Here is a 12,774-nt window from a genome sequence, read left to right as displayed (position 1 = left end):
AACCACATATTCTACAAAGGCGGTCAATGGAGGTTACCAACTTTTCCATTTTTGGGGCTTATTAATAGTGTTCCTGAGAAGCACTAAGTATGTAATTTGAGGGGTCTCAAGGGCTTATGTGCCCCACAAACACTGCCAAAAATGTTAAATCCAAGCAAGCAAGTATGGACGTAGGAAAATGGCATGGTTGGCTAGGCCCATAGCTGAAGTGCTCGTCTTAGGCCTCTGTCTCTCCAGTGCTTATGTGCTTCTAGTGGTTGCCTGCTAAGATGATGCAGTGATGATGGTAGACCTTGAAGTAAACAAACACAGAACTCAAGGTATACACTGAAAGAACAGTAAAATCCTCTTAATGGAGCATAAAGACCTTCAAGGAACACTAATCCTTTCTTTATTCTCAAAGGTTCTGATTGATGATCAGTGTCGGAACTCCAGTCACAGTGGTAATACTAGGAGAAGCCCAAGTCTCTCACCAGTCTCCAGGTAAAGACATATATCCCAATAACGTCAATACAAAAGGAAACCAGTCAGACAGCCCATACACTGGAGCCGTCATGGAGAGGCCCATCTTGGTCATTACCAACAGGCACTTCAACACTGGCATTGGCAGCAATTAGAGACACGAGCACAGACACTGACAAAGTCCAAGGCTGGCTTGGTTGAGGTAGGAGAAAGAAGGCTTAAGACTCTGCATTTCAGCCATAAAGAAACCTATGCTTTGCTGTTGGTGCAGTGAGTCACACCCAATACAAAATTAGGAGAATGGAGATCCCAGCAGATACTAGGAAGCAATTGACCACTCATAGAAATGTTCCCCAGGGCCTGGTTAGGATGTAGGTTAAGATTGGTCCACGTAGGAGAAATGGCAATACAAAACAGCCCATTGAGCTCACAGAGTTGAAAACTCACTCACCCTTCCGTGCAGAAACTTCAACTCCCCAGTTATTGAAAACATGCTACTTTCTTTCCTAGTTTTTTCCTTCTGGGTTTTCCTCCAACCCCTTAAAGGTGGTTATATGCTTTAATCACTTTGTAAGTAGTTGATTTGATTTATATTACTCCTTTACCGACCTGTCCAATGATAACACATTTGTTGATGGTGTGTGTTGAAGGTAACTCATCCATGCAGGGATAGTACCTTCAACCACTAATGTACTAATGTCTTGGGGCCACATGTGCAAAGAATTTTACTAGTCACAAACGGGGCGATTCATAAAATCGGCCAGTTTGCGACTCCAAACATTTTTGGGGGGATTTACAAAGCCCAAGTTGCGATTCAGTAACTTGTTACCAGGTTTTAGGTAATAGGAAGGGGCATGTTCAGGGTGTCCCTTCCAAATACCGAATTTGAATGTTCTGTATGACTGTTTTGCGACCGTGAATGCGGTTACAAAACAATCACAGTTAACACCAATTTCAAATTGGTGTTAACCCTTTCCCTTTGTGAATAGTAGCGAGTATATTTTTTCAGAGCACCACTGCCTGCTTTGAAAAAATGAAAAGATTTTTTTTTTTTAAATACATCCCGTTTTCCTTTAAGGAAAACGAACTGCATTTTAAGAAAAATGCTTTATTTGAAAAGCAGTCACAAACATGGTGGTCTGCTTTCCCCAGCAGGCCACCATCCCTGTGAGTGCGGCCAGTCCCAATGGGATCGCAACTTTTGACCTACCTCATGAATATTTATGAGGTATGTCATTTACGATCCTATTGTGACCACTGCCTGCTCTAAAAACTGTATTCGCATGCATTCACAAAGGTGAAGAGGTCCCATGGGGACCCCTTACCTTTTGTGAATGGGTTAGCACCAATTTGAGACTGGTGCTAACCGTGATTGTTTTGTGACCGCATTCACGGTCACAAAACAATCATACATCGGACTGCGCCTCGCAATTAGGAAGGGAACGCCCCTCCCTAATTGCGACTCGCAAGCCCTTTTTGCGATTCGGTAAATAGATTACCGAATAGCAATAATGGGTCTGTACATACCAAAATGCTTTTTTCTCATCGCAAACGGTACGTACACGTGGCCCTTGGTAGCTTCCTTCTGCGCCCTATCCTGTACACACAGCCATTAGGAAAGGTGGATTTCAGAACTGAAAACAATATGATAATGCAGACGCAGTACCGGAAACATTCATTCGGTGTCAGCTCACCTGCTGTTTCTTGCTTTTAATAACTCTCTTGTTCCATAATTAAGGCGCTTTACAGATAACTCATCGGAGTTACGCTGCAATAACAAGGAACAAACTGCAGCAAGCATTGGCTATAAACAGAAGGTAATAGCGTTGCCGAATACATTTATATAACAAGCGCTGTAAAATATTAACTTCTTTGGAGCTGTTTAAATGAAGGACGAAAATGTAAGAATTTAGTTCAAGAAGAGGTGAAAGAGGTCGGTTCACTCGGAGCTAAACAATCTTTCCTCTCACTATCAATTGAACGGGCCCGTCAGAAGCGGAAATTTCTCCTGTTACCTCCACGTGAGACGTTTCCTTGTGTGTGCAGGAAAGAAGATTCAACAGCAGGACCTTGCAGAGCTACAGTTTCGCCATGACAGTAGCTCTGCTGTTACCGCAGTGTAGGCGATCCTTCCTGCGCATAAAACAAAAGACTCGTTTTCCTCTCAAGGGTAGTCTGAAAGTGAAACTGACAAGTGTGGCAGGTTGAACTTTGCACCCATCTATCTCCCTGCAGTTGACCGCGCCTTGCACAATAGAGATAACATCACTTTATTCACAGCAAATGCAAAGAACAGCGAAGGATCGGATGTTTATGCGTTAATACTAGTGTGTTAATTAGCAAAGACTATGGATGCATTGGGACTTTTGTCAAATTTTTTTATGGTCTGGTCTGGGGATTATTGTATTTATTTATCCAGCTGTCTGAGGTAGAACTTTCAGGGGCATACATATGACATTGTAATGCTATTAAAGTGCATTCGATAACTAGGTAATTTATGATGTTTTTCTCTAGCAGCAGCACAGTTGTGAATAGGGCAGTCATTAACCTACATGGATTTTTAGGTTGGCTTGATTGCATTCATAAGTCAGACTTATTGACACTGCCAATGCTTTGTTATGTATTGTTTGTATGGCTGAAAGTGGTCTTCGCCATATCACGGCAAGTGTGAGTCTGCAAATGTTTAGGAGATATGTGAAATGAAACAGTCATGCAATCATGTAGAAACCTCCCGTATTAAAGTTGAATGAAGTATGGAGTTGAAACCACATTGAGTGTGAACCGACCATTAGTGGTGTATTCTTCCACTGGCTATAAGGTAATTGTAATATCCCAAGAGCAGCGGAGCATAAGCTGATGTGCCGTCAGTGGTGTGTTCTTCTACTGACTTTAATAAGGTCACAGTGATATCCCATGAGCATTGGTGTATTATCCCTTGTGAATACACATTAAACTTCTGGTCTTAGTATATGCTCTTTAGGACGCAGCAAATGAAGGCAACTTTATTATACCACCTGGTTTTGGCCTAAGAGTGGAAGAACAGTCATCCAGGTGAATGGATATTGTACAATCAGCCAAAATATATGATCTTGGTACTCGAACCTCAGGTTTTGAAATGCATGCCATTATCACACATGCTTTTACCGCACATGATAAAAAAGGTTGATCTTTTCACTGCATTACACATTGCATTACATCGTGGACCATTACCACGCATATTGTGATATTTACTACCCAGTGGCGATTGCCACTGGGTAGTTATGGTTAGGACCACATTGCCATAGGAAATGATTTTTTTGGTTTGCTTATAATGTTGGCGCTGTTTGACAAATCTTCCCAAAATTTTCCCAAAAACGTTTCACCCACTTCAGCCCCTTCATGAACAATTTTGAGGTGATCCATCAAGCCAGGACCAATAAAAAGGCGCTGTTACAAAATGCTTTTTTCCAATGCAATGTTCCATAGGAAAATTAGAGGCAGCTACAGGAAAAATAGCTGAAAGCAATTATACTAAATTTGACAGAAAGCTAGATTTTCTTCTAGAAAGCAGGCTTTTTGTGATCTGATTTAAACCCGCTCAGTAGTTTCACAGAAATTAAAGCTCAAACTTTATGTTTATTTCACATCACACAGGGTCCACAGAGCCAACAGATCTTGAGAAAAGATCTGATTGGCTGCCACCACATCAGCAAAGATGTGATGGCAGCCATGTTAGAAGTTGAGGACTCAGTGCCCTGTCCTAAATATAAAAAATATATATGGGGGGGGGTTGGGTAAGGATACTCTGCCCCCCTAAGGTCTGGTGAGTTTGGGATCTGAGAGGGATCATACTGCACCAAATACTTAATGTTTTTTATCGGCTCCGATGGTCAACGGATGATCTGCAGCTCTTATCAAAATAAATTGGGCTCCCACCTCTTTTCATACAGAGCCACCCAGGGTGGGCCAGAGTCCGAGAGAAGTTGGCGATTTATGTTAATTGGGGAGCGGGTGTGTGGCCACCCCCTCCTCAAGCCTTTTTCAGGCCCTGAGGACTCCATCCCTGAGGGCCACATTTTATTAAAAGGGGAGAGATGTGCATAACCCCACTCCCTGATCTTTAATTGGGTCCTGAGGACCTCATCCCCAGGGGCAACAATCATAATAAAAGGGGTAGGTGGCACCTGACCACACTCTCAGAGCCTTAACTAGGCCCCAGGGACCACCTCCCATGAGGTCACTAATCACATTTAGGAGAGGGGACAAGCTGCCTCCTGTTCTGTCCTCACAGAGCCTATGGGGACCCCATCCCCTGGGGACATGATTTTAATTTTGATGGGGGGGTCATGCGGGCCCTCTCCTCGAGCCATAGATTGGCATGGTGGATCCCATCCCTACAGCCTAGTACAGCTCCAGTGTCCTGAAGACTAGTGTTCCATACCTGGGAGAGTGCAGGCAGGGAATAGAAACTTTATTCCCTGCCCTCATTCTCTCCGGTGGGAAACACAACTTTGCTTCCACCCAGACTTGAGCAAAGAAAAATGCTGCTCCTTCCCAGGCCGCAGAAACGTTACTGAGCCGGTAGAGGTCTTGGGGACCAACCTACAATCCCAAATGAATCCAGGACATCTGGGTGCCCTGGGTGCATAGTGGGGCACCCACATTTAATTTTTTTTAAAGCGTCTCTCACTGGCACCAGGTATCAGTTCTGGTGGGGAGCCTGAAGGGCCTGAAGGGGCCTTGGGGCTCCCCCCATGACCTCCAACTATTTAGCCTGATGTGGGTGCCCATCGTGGGCACAGGGGCACTCACTTTTAATAAAAAATACTGGTTCTTACAGACAGCTGGTATACATGTTGGTGGGGAGCTGGCTTGAGCTGTGAGGGCCTTGGGACTACTCTCCAGCCCCTAAATTATAAAAAAAAACAATGTGTGGTTGCCACTGGAGAGCACTGTGGTACCTAAAAATGACAACTACAAAAATTAAAAAAATAATAACAGAGCATCAGGAGCAGCCCATTTATTATTCACTGCTATGGCATTGTGAGTTTTAAATTATTTTGTTTTCTTCCTGGTGGTGCCCCTGGAAAAGTCAGGAGCAACACCAATCATTTTTTTTAATGCTGTAAGGGTCTACAGGGAGAGCAGCAGGCCCACAGCAGCATTAAAAGAAAGACACAGGTAGTGTCCTGGGTCATTGAATCCATGACACCAGGAGAGATTCCAATTTTTTTTAAGCCCTTCGAGCTGGAGCTATATGCTCTTCAGCTTCAGTGCAAGGACCCCTTGTGGTTGGTTCTATGGATGCACTGTGTGGTCTGAAAGATGCTAAAAGATAACTCAAAGGCACTAAATGTTTTTTTCAAAAAAATACTTTAGTAAAAATAACCTGAGACAATGACTATTTTTAAATATTGCAATGTGAATTTTTTTGAAATATACTTTTGATTACAGTTATTGGTGACTTTTTGATAAAGCCAGAAAGTCTTCTGGGTATATGCGCTGACCACTTAATAAAACAAATATACCATGCCGTATTTATCTTGGTATTTTGAGCCTTTTACAAAGCCAGTAGATCTATCTCTTTTAAAATGATACCTTTTATATTGTTACATGACATAGCCAGCCATGCGTGTTGGGAGTGGGTTGTGCATGTTGTTGGGTGTTGGGTGCCCTAGCCATGCACTGCAAAATATCTCAGATATTACATCACCTCTGACATGTTCAATGACCTCATGGGTAACATCATTGCAACATCTGAAATTACATAATTGATAACAACACTGTGCATTTCATTTGACATGTTATCAGTGATGTTGTCAATGAGGTCAATGAACACGTCATGAGTGGTGCAATATGTGAGGTCATAAGAATCACATGGCGGAGGCGCAAATTACAGTAGTAGGTTTATATTATTGAAATAAAATTGCATTGCTAGATTCAGCAAAAAGTCAAAAGTCAAAGTGTTTACCTTTTTTGGGCTATATTTTGGCTCTTCAGACCAGTCACAGAGCTCTAAAATGCTTGGCCGACGCAGTCCCCGTGGTCCAAAACTTCCAGTTCCATGCGCTGTGATGGCTCCACAAATATGGCATGGTTTCTTGAAAAATTGTGTTGCTTATATAGGAGTCTATATTACTGGGTGGAGAGGCCAATGGTTTAGTGTTAGGCACTTAAAACAACACTATCATATGTTTACTATCGGTTTTAATCATGTTTTCTCACTGTTACTTGGATTCATGGATCCATTGTGATGCCACTGAGAACTAGTTGTGAGTTCTAAAACACACTCAAAGAACACTTCTGATTGATTGAAAGACCTGTTCACCTTCTTTTTCAGTAAGTTCACACACTTCATGTCTCATTTGGGTGTGTCACCAACCTCACCACACTGCTCTCCTTAGGCCTGAAATAGTCTCACTCTACGTCTATTATGCTTAAGCATCTAAGACCCATAAACCCAGGCAGCTCACAGGAGCCGTATTTGAGAGGGATGCTGCAGAGGCCTCCACTTCTTCAACACAACCACCTCGGGGTGCAGCAGACCCGGTACCAAGTAGCATTGCTGCCAGTCTACCAACTGCCTTTCCCCAGTTATAGAAGATAGCTACATACTGCACAGTGTGGAAAAACATTAATATTAGAGAGCAGTTGATGGTTGTATGAAAGGTATAGCTTATCAAATGTGTTAATTTTGTTTTATTTATGTTCCTATATAGATCTTCCAAGTTAAAAATCCTATTTTGATCATGTATTGTTTTGTTTTTAAAACAAAAGAACACCAACAATTAGAAGCACCTATTTTGGTTCAAAGATAGAAAAACATATTTCATTTGTTAGTGTGCCAAAGTCTGGATGTGTGTATGTCATAGGGTGTGGCTGTTTATGTGTGTGAGTAAGTGTGTTGAGTGCATGAGAGTGTTGTGTGTGGGTCCAGTTGTGCCTGTGTGTGGTTGCATATAAGTGTTTGTCTGTGGATGTGTGAGTATGTGCATATCGTATGTGCATATCCATGTGTGTGTGTGTGTGACATAATGTGTGGTTGTGCATATGAGCATATGAGGTGAATGACTGAGTGTCTATGGGATTTCAGTGTATATGTCTGACTGAGTATGTGAGGGTGTGTATGTCTTGGTCCAGTTGCCTCTGCATGTGTGTGTGTAAATATGAGTGAATGTCTGTGAACATGTGAGTTTGTGAGTGTCTGAGTGTGTGTGTGTTAGACAGAGTGTGTGCTTGTGTATATATGTGTGTCTGAGTGTTTGGGGGTGTGTATATGTGTCTGACTAATTGTGTAAGGGTGTGTGGGTATAATTTTGTGAGTGACTGCAACTAACTGTTTGTGTTCAACTAGCTACATATATATCTGGGAGTGTGTGTATGATGGAGTGCGTCATTGTATATGTGTGTAAGGTTCTGACTGAGAGGGTGGGGGATGTGTGTGTATGTGTCTGAGTGTATGAGAAACTGTGTGTGTGGAGCCAGTTGTGTGTGTGGTGTGTGAGTGTGACTAGATGTCTATGGACATGTGAGTAAAGGTGTAGGTGTGAGTGTTTTTGTATGTGTGTATATGGGTGAGTCAGTGAGCGTGTGGGGGTGTGAGTGTATGTGTCTGACTGAGTGTTGGAGGGCCAGTTTATATAGGTCTTGTGCAAGTGTGAGCATGGTGGAATGTCTGTGGACATGTGAGTACATGCGTGTCTGGCTGCGTCTGTGGCGGAGTGTGTAATTGTGTTTTGTGGATATGTGTGACTGGGTGTGTGGGTTTGTGTGTGTGTGGTAGAAGTGTGGTTGTTCCTGCAACACAATGTCAGTAGAGGTGTATATAGGTGTGCAAGTTTAGTGTGTCTGTGACTGAATGTATGTGGGTGTATGTGTGTCTACAACTGAGAGCCTGAGTATGTGGGAGTAGTTTTAGATGATTGTGTGATATATAATGTGCATTGATCTGTTTGTGTGAGGTTGTCTCTGTAACTATTTGTATGCAGTTCTTCTATGTCTGTTAGTCTGAGACTGAGTATATGATACAGCTATATACTGAGTATATAGGCCTGTATCTTCTGTAGCAAGTGTATGGACTATATTTAGTGCTCTAATAAGTACATGTAAAATATAGTGAGAATCAGAGACAAGAGAAACTACATAGCATAGTAGAAACACCCTCCCTTGATTTCCCTTCCGATACCATGAGTTACTGAACATTTTTTAAAGCGGCTCAAACCTATCACATGATACACTTGCTACCTATTTACTTATATCATACAGATATAACATCTAAAAGACAATTGGCCTGCCACCACATAATAACTGTGGTGGGGGACCGGACCTCAACTTTACTCAGGCAGAAAGCTATATGTACAAGGGGCTCGGCCTAGTAACAGTTGGTCTGTGTAGCAGGGGGCTGGTCTCTTGATGCAGAAAGTTGTTTAGAGGGACAGCTGTATATTGAAAAACGTCAACAATCAAAATATAGATGTAATTTAAGATGGCATCAGTGATGTCATTGACTATGTCATGAGTGATGTAATATGTGAGGTCATAAGCAGTGCATTTCAGGGGTGTACGTTATAGTCAGCTCAGCTAACTATAACTGTTGAATTTGTATGGTTCTGTGTGTGTGAAATCTGAGCCTAACTATAACGTCCCTGAACTTTTGTTTTTTTTTGTGAATTTATAAGTTTAAAAAAAATTATATTTCCCAACTATAACTTCCCTGTAACCTTTGGTATTTTCAGTGAATTTCTACGGGTTCTTAATGCTATTTCCTAACTATAACATCCCTGTGACCTTTGTTTTTTTGATTATATATACATATGCGCTTTTTCTATAGAAACTAGGTCGTAACTATAACTACTTAGTGGCGACTGCCGCAAGGCAATACATATGTATATATATATATATATATATATATATATATATATATATATATATATATATATATAAAAAAGAATAGAGAACTCTGGGTAGTTCCCAAGTTTAGGTGGTGAGCAGCTCTAGTAAGGAGCACCCGGCAACACCTGAAAGGGATTTGTTTTGATATCTATATATATATATATATCTATATATATATATATATATACACATATATATAATGGCAGTCGCCACGAGGTAGTTATAGTTAGGACCTAGGGCCACATGTATAAAGCATTTTTGTAGTCACAAATGGGCCAAGTTGCAGAATCTAACTAGTTGCAGAAAAGTACAAAAATGCTTTTTGGGAGGTACAAAGCCCAAATTGTGTTACCGAATCACAAGATCGGTATTAGGAAGGAGCGTTTTCAGTGCATCCCTTCCTAATACCAAATCTGAATGGTATGTATGATTGTGAATGTGGTCGCAAAACAATCGTAGTTAACACCAATTTTCAAATGGGTGTTCACCCATTTGCAAAGGGACCCCTTCCCCTTTGTGAATGCTTGTGAAAATGTTTTTTAAGAACAGGCAGTAGTCTCAGGGACCACTACCTTCTCTTAAAAAAATTAAACTTAAAAGTTTTTTCTTTTTAAACGCGTACTGTTTTCCTTTAAGGAAAATGGCCTGTCCGCTTTGCCGGTGGGGTCAAAATTCTGCCAACTCCACCGGCGAAGTGGGATTTATAGCCCACCTCTAGTTTTCTCTAGACTTCCAGAAAGACTTTACACTTTTGTTGGACCTGCACCATAAAATCAGTAAAAATAATTACTGAGAAATGCAACTTCACTTCCACTTTATGAGCCTTACAGAATTTTGTCTTAGTCCAAATAGTTCAAGATTCGGGCTATTAGAATTCTCAGGGGCCCCAGTGAAGGCTTCCAGTTCAGGGACATATGTGCCTTAACAACCTAGAAACATTATGACAGATGCTACAGTGAAATCCAGGATCTCAACCAGTTAATAAAAAAATTGATCCGGGCATGTGCCCGTCTTTCCCCCTGACATCCCAGTGAAGTTAAGGTTGTTCCTGCCTGACCTGCCTTCTGCATATTCTTCCCTCTTTTCCAGTCTGAATGAAATTTCATACAGACAGGCCACTTCAGTCTGGAGAGACTACAGCTTATCTTCCACTGTTGGGCTTTAGACTTCTACATCAGTTAGCCAATCTGCCAGGTTTTGTAAGTCCTGAAAGAACAGCAAGACTTCTATTCACAGTCTTTCAATGTAGAGTGAGTATGATAATGGTCTGGGGGATCGTTGCTGCAGTCAGTGTCTGGGGCCTACCTCCATCACATTCTGCACATGGGCCTGAGACTGGGCAGAGGCGGCTGCCACAGGTTTAGAATACTTATTACTTGTACCCTGCTGGGTTGTTCTGGGAGCTTATTCTTGACTATGCTTTGTGCCTTCAGTTGAGGGAGAGGTGGTGGAGGAGCATACCCCGTGGGGATCTAGGAGAAGGTCTGGGAACCCTGTAGTCTGACTTGCTAGGTATGATTTTTTGTCGCAGGCCATGGCTTCAACCTCTATTGTATCTGGGCTGGCTCACAGTTTGAGGAAAGTGGACAAAAAGAGCATTCAGAGCATGCCAAAGGGAGAAAGATGTATACCCTAGGACTAGAACATTTACTACACTGCCATGCCTGCATGCTGACTTCCATCCCTGCCTCATTAGATGAAGTGCTGTGAGCCTACTGATTTAACTGTGCCCACCACACCCTAATCTGCTGATGAGTGCTATCCGTATTTGTTGTTGGCAATGTTTGTTTTGACCTGGATGGCACGATTATCCTCTTGTGCTTTCTGTGTCACAGTAGCAGACACAATACTGGCCAGTGGGTCAAGAATCCAACTCAATGACTCTATGATCCTGAAGTGCCAGGTGGTTGGCTTAACTTACTGTACCCACTCTCCAGGTTCTTCTCTTTGGACCTTCAAACTCACATAGGCTGTGCTGCAAGTTTCGTCACAATGGATTCTGAAGCTTTGGGACCCAATAGCTGGGGTTCATCATTTGCATCATCAGAAGACAGGTTGAATCCTTGGGCAAAGGACCATCAGTCTGGTTCATCACCAATGGCACAGTTCAGGTTGCAAAAACCTAATTGGCACTGCCAGACACCCTTAGTTCCTCTCCAGGTGTCAACACCATCCCAAGGCACCAGACCACTCAGGCTCTAATTCTTCTCTTTTCCAGGCTTCAGAAGGGAAGAGGAGCCTCTTCCTTTTTGTCATCAGTGTGTTCGAGATGATCTGCCACAATCATCTGACCTCTCAATACATGGCCATTTTTCACCTGTCAATGCCAGAGTCTCATGTGCAGTTAGGCTGTGACAGAGGAGAAGGCACAATCAATTGGGTCTTTGCTGGTGCTCCTGTTAGTCTTCCGGTGTCCAGAGTCTCATCTACAAGTTGAATACTCTGAACTTTTTTCCAATACTTTAATGGACGGGAGAGTTACACCACCCAAATTCGACCAGGCTTTCTTCTCCCTAAAAGAAACAACTATGGCTCTTCAATCGATAAGGAAAGGGAAGGCCCCTGGTCTTGATGGCATCCCAGGTGATTTATATTTGTCTCGACCGACAACTTGGTCTCTGTATCTAAATGCGCTCAGTAATGAGATACTGAGGGGGGAGGACTTCCTACCACGTGGCAAGGAGCAATTATAGTCCCTATCTATAAGAAAGGGCCAAGGGAACAACCTTCCAACTATAGGCCTATTAGCCTAATTAATGTTCGTCAAAAGATATTCAGCAAGCAGGTACTGAATAGACTACAGGCATGGATAGGGGATTCTCATATTCTCTCCGATTTCCAGGCAGGTTTTAGAAAAGGAATGAGTACAATAGATCAGGTATTTAGGTTTAACCTCCTCTGCTGGAAATACTTGTCACTTAACAAGAGCCATCTATATGTAGCCTTTATTGATCTAAAAGCTGCCTTTGACATGGTACCTCGGGACCTATTATGGAATGTTATGGAGAGTTATCAACTTGATGGAGAACTACTAAGATTGATGAGGTACTTACATGAAGGGACTTATGCACAGGTACATTGGTCACAAAGTGGCGATCTAACGGCAGCCATACCTGTCAATAGGGGGGTAAGGCAGGGGGTGTATTTCGGCACCAACATTGTTCAATCTTTACATTAATGGTGCAGCGGACCAACTGTTACACTGCAACCATGATGCCCCAAGGCTAGCTGGATCCCCTGTCCCCATTTTAATGTTCGCTGACAACACTTTATTAATTTCGAGAACACCCATGGGCTTACAAAATGAACTGGATGCTTTTTATAATTTTTGTCTTACTAGAGGGCTTGCAATAAATCCAATAAAATCAAAGTTTATTGCCTTTAACCCACATAAATTGTTTAGGGGGAAAATGACCATAGCAGGTCAATCAGTGGAGAGAG

At 42.3% G+C, this 12,774-nt stretch overlaps 1 protein-coding gene across 7 annotated transcripts in view; it reads right to left on the bottom strand.

Moving 5' to 3' along the window:
- The window catches only part of LOC138288180 (natterin-3-like), an 87,504-nt gene that overhangs the window by 57,843 nt on the left and 16,887 nt on the right, over nt 1–12,774 (bottom strand). For 2 of the 7 annotated variants that reach the window (XM_069229508.1, XM_069229512.1), the window contains exon 1: nt 2,478–2,589. The exons of the other annotated variants lie outside the window; for them this stretch is intronic. The gene's annotated coding sequence lies outside the window, so the exon portion shown is untranslated. Of the gene's footprint in view, nt 1–2,477; nt 2,590–12,774 lie in introns of those variants that run through there. 7 annotated transcript variants of the gene reach the window in all.

This window comes from Pleurodeles waltl, chromosome 4_1 (genome assembly GCF_031143425.1).
Source record: "Pleurodeles waltl isolate 20211129_DDA chromosome 4_1, aPleWal1.hap1.20221129, whole genome shotgun sequence".
NCBI lineage: Eukaryota > Metazoa > Chordata > Amphibia > Caudata > Salamandridae > Pleurodeles > Pleurodeles waltl.
The sequence above is the reverse complement of the archived record's forward strand: the minus strand, read 5'-3'. Positions and strand labels throughout refer to the sequence as shown.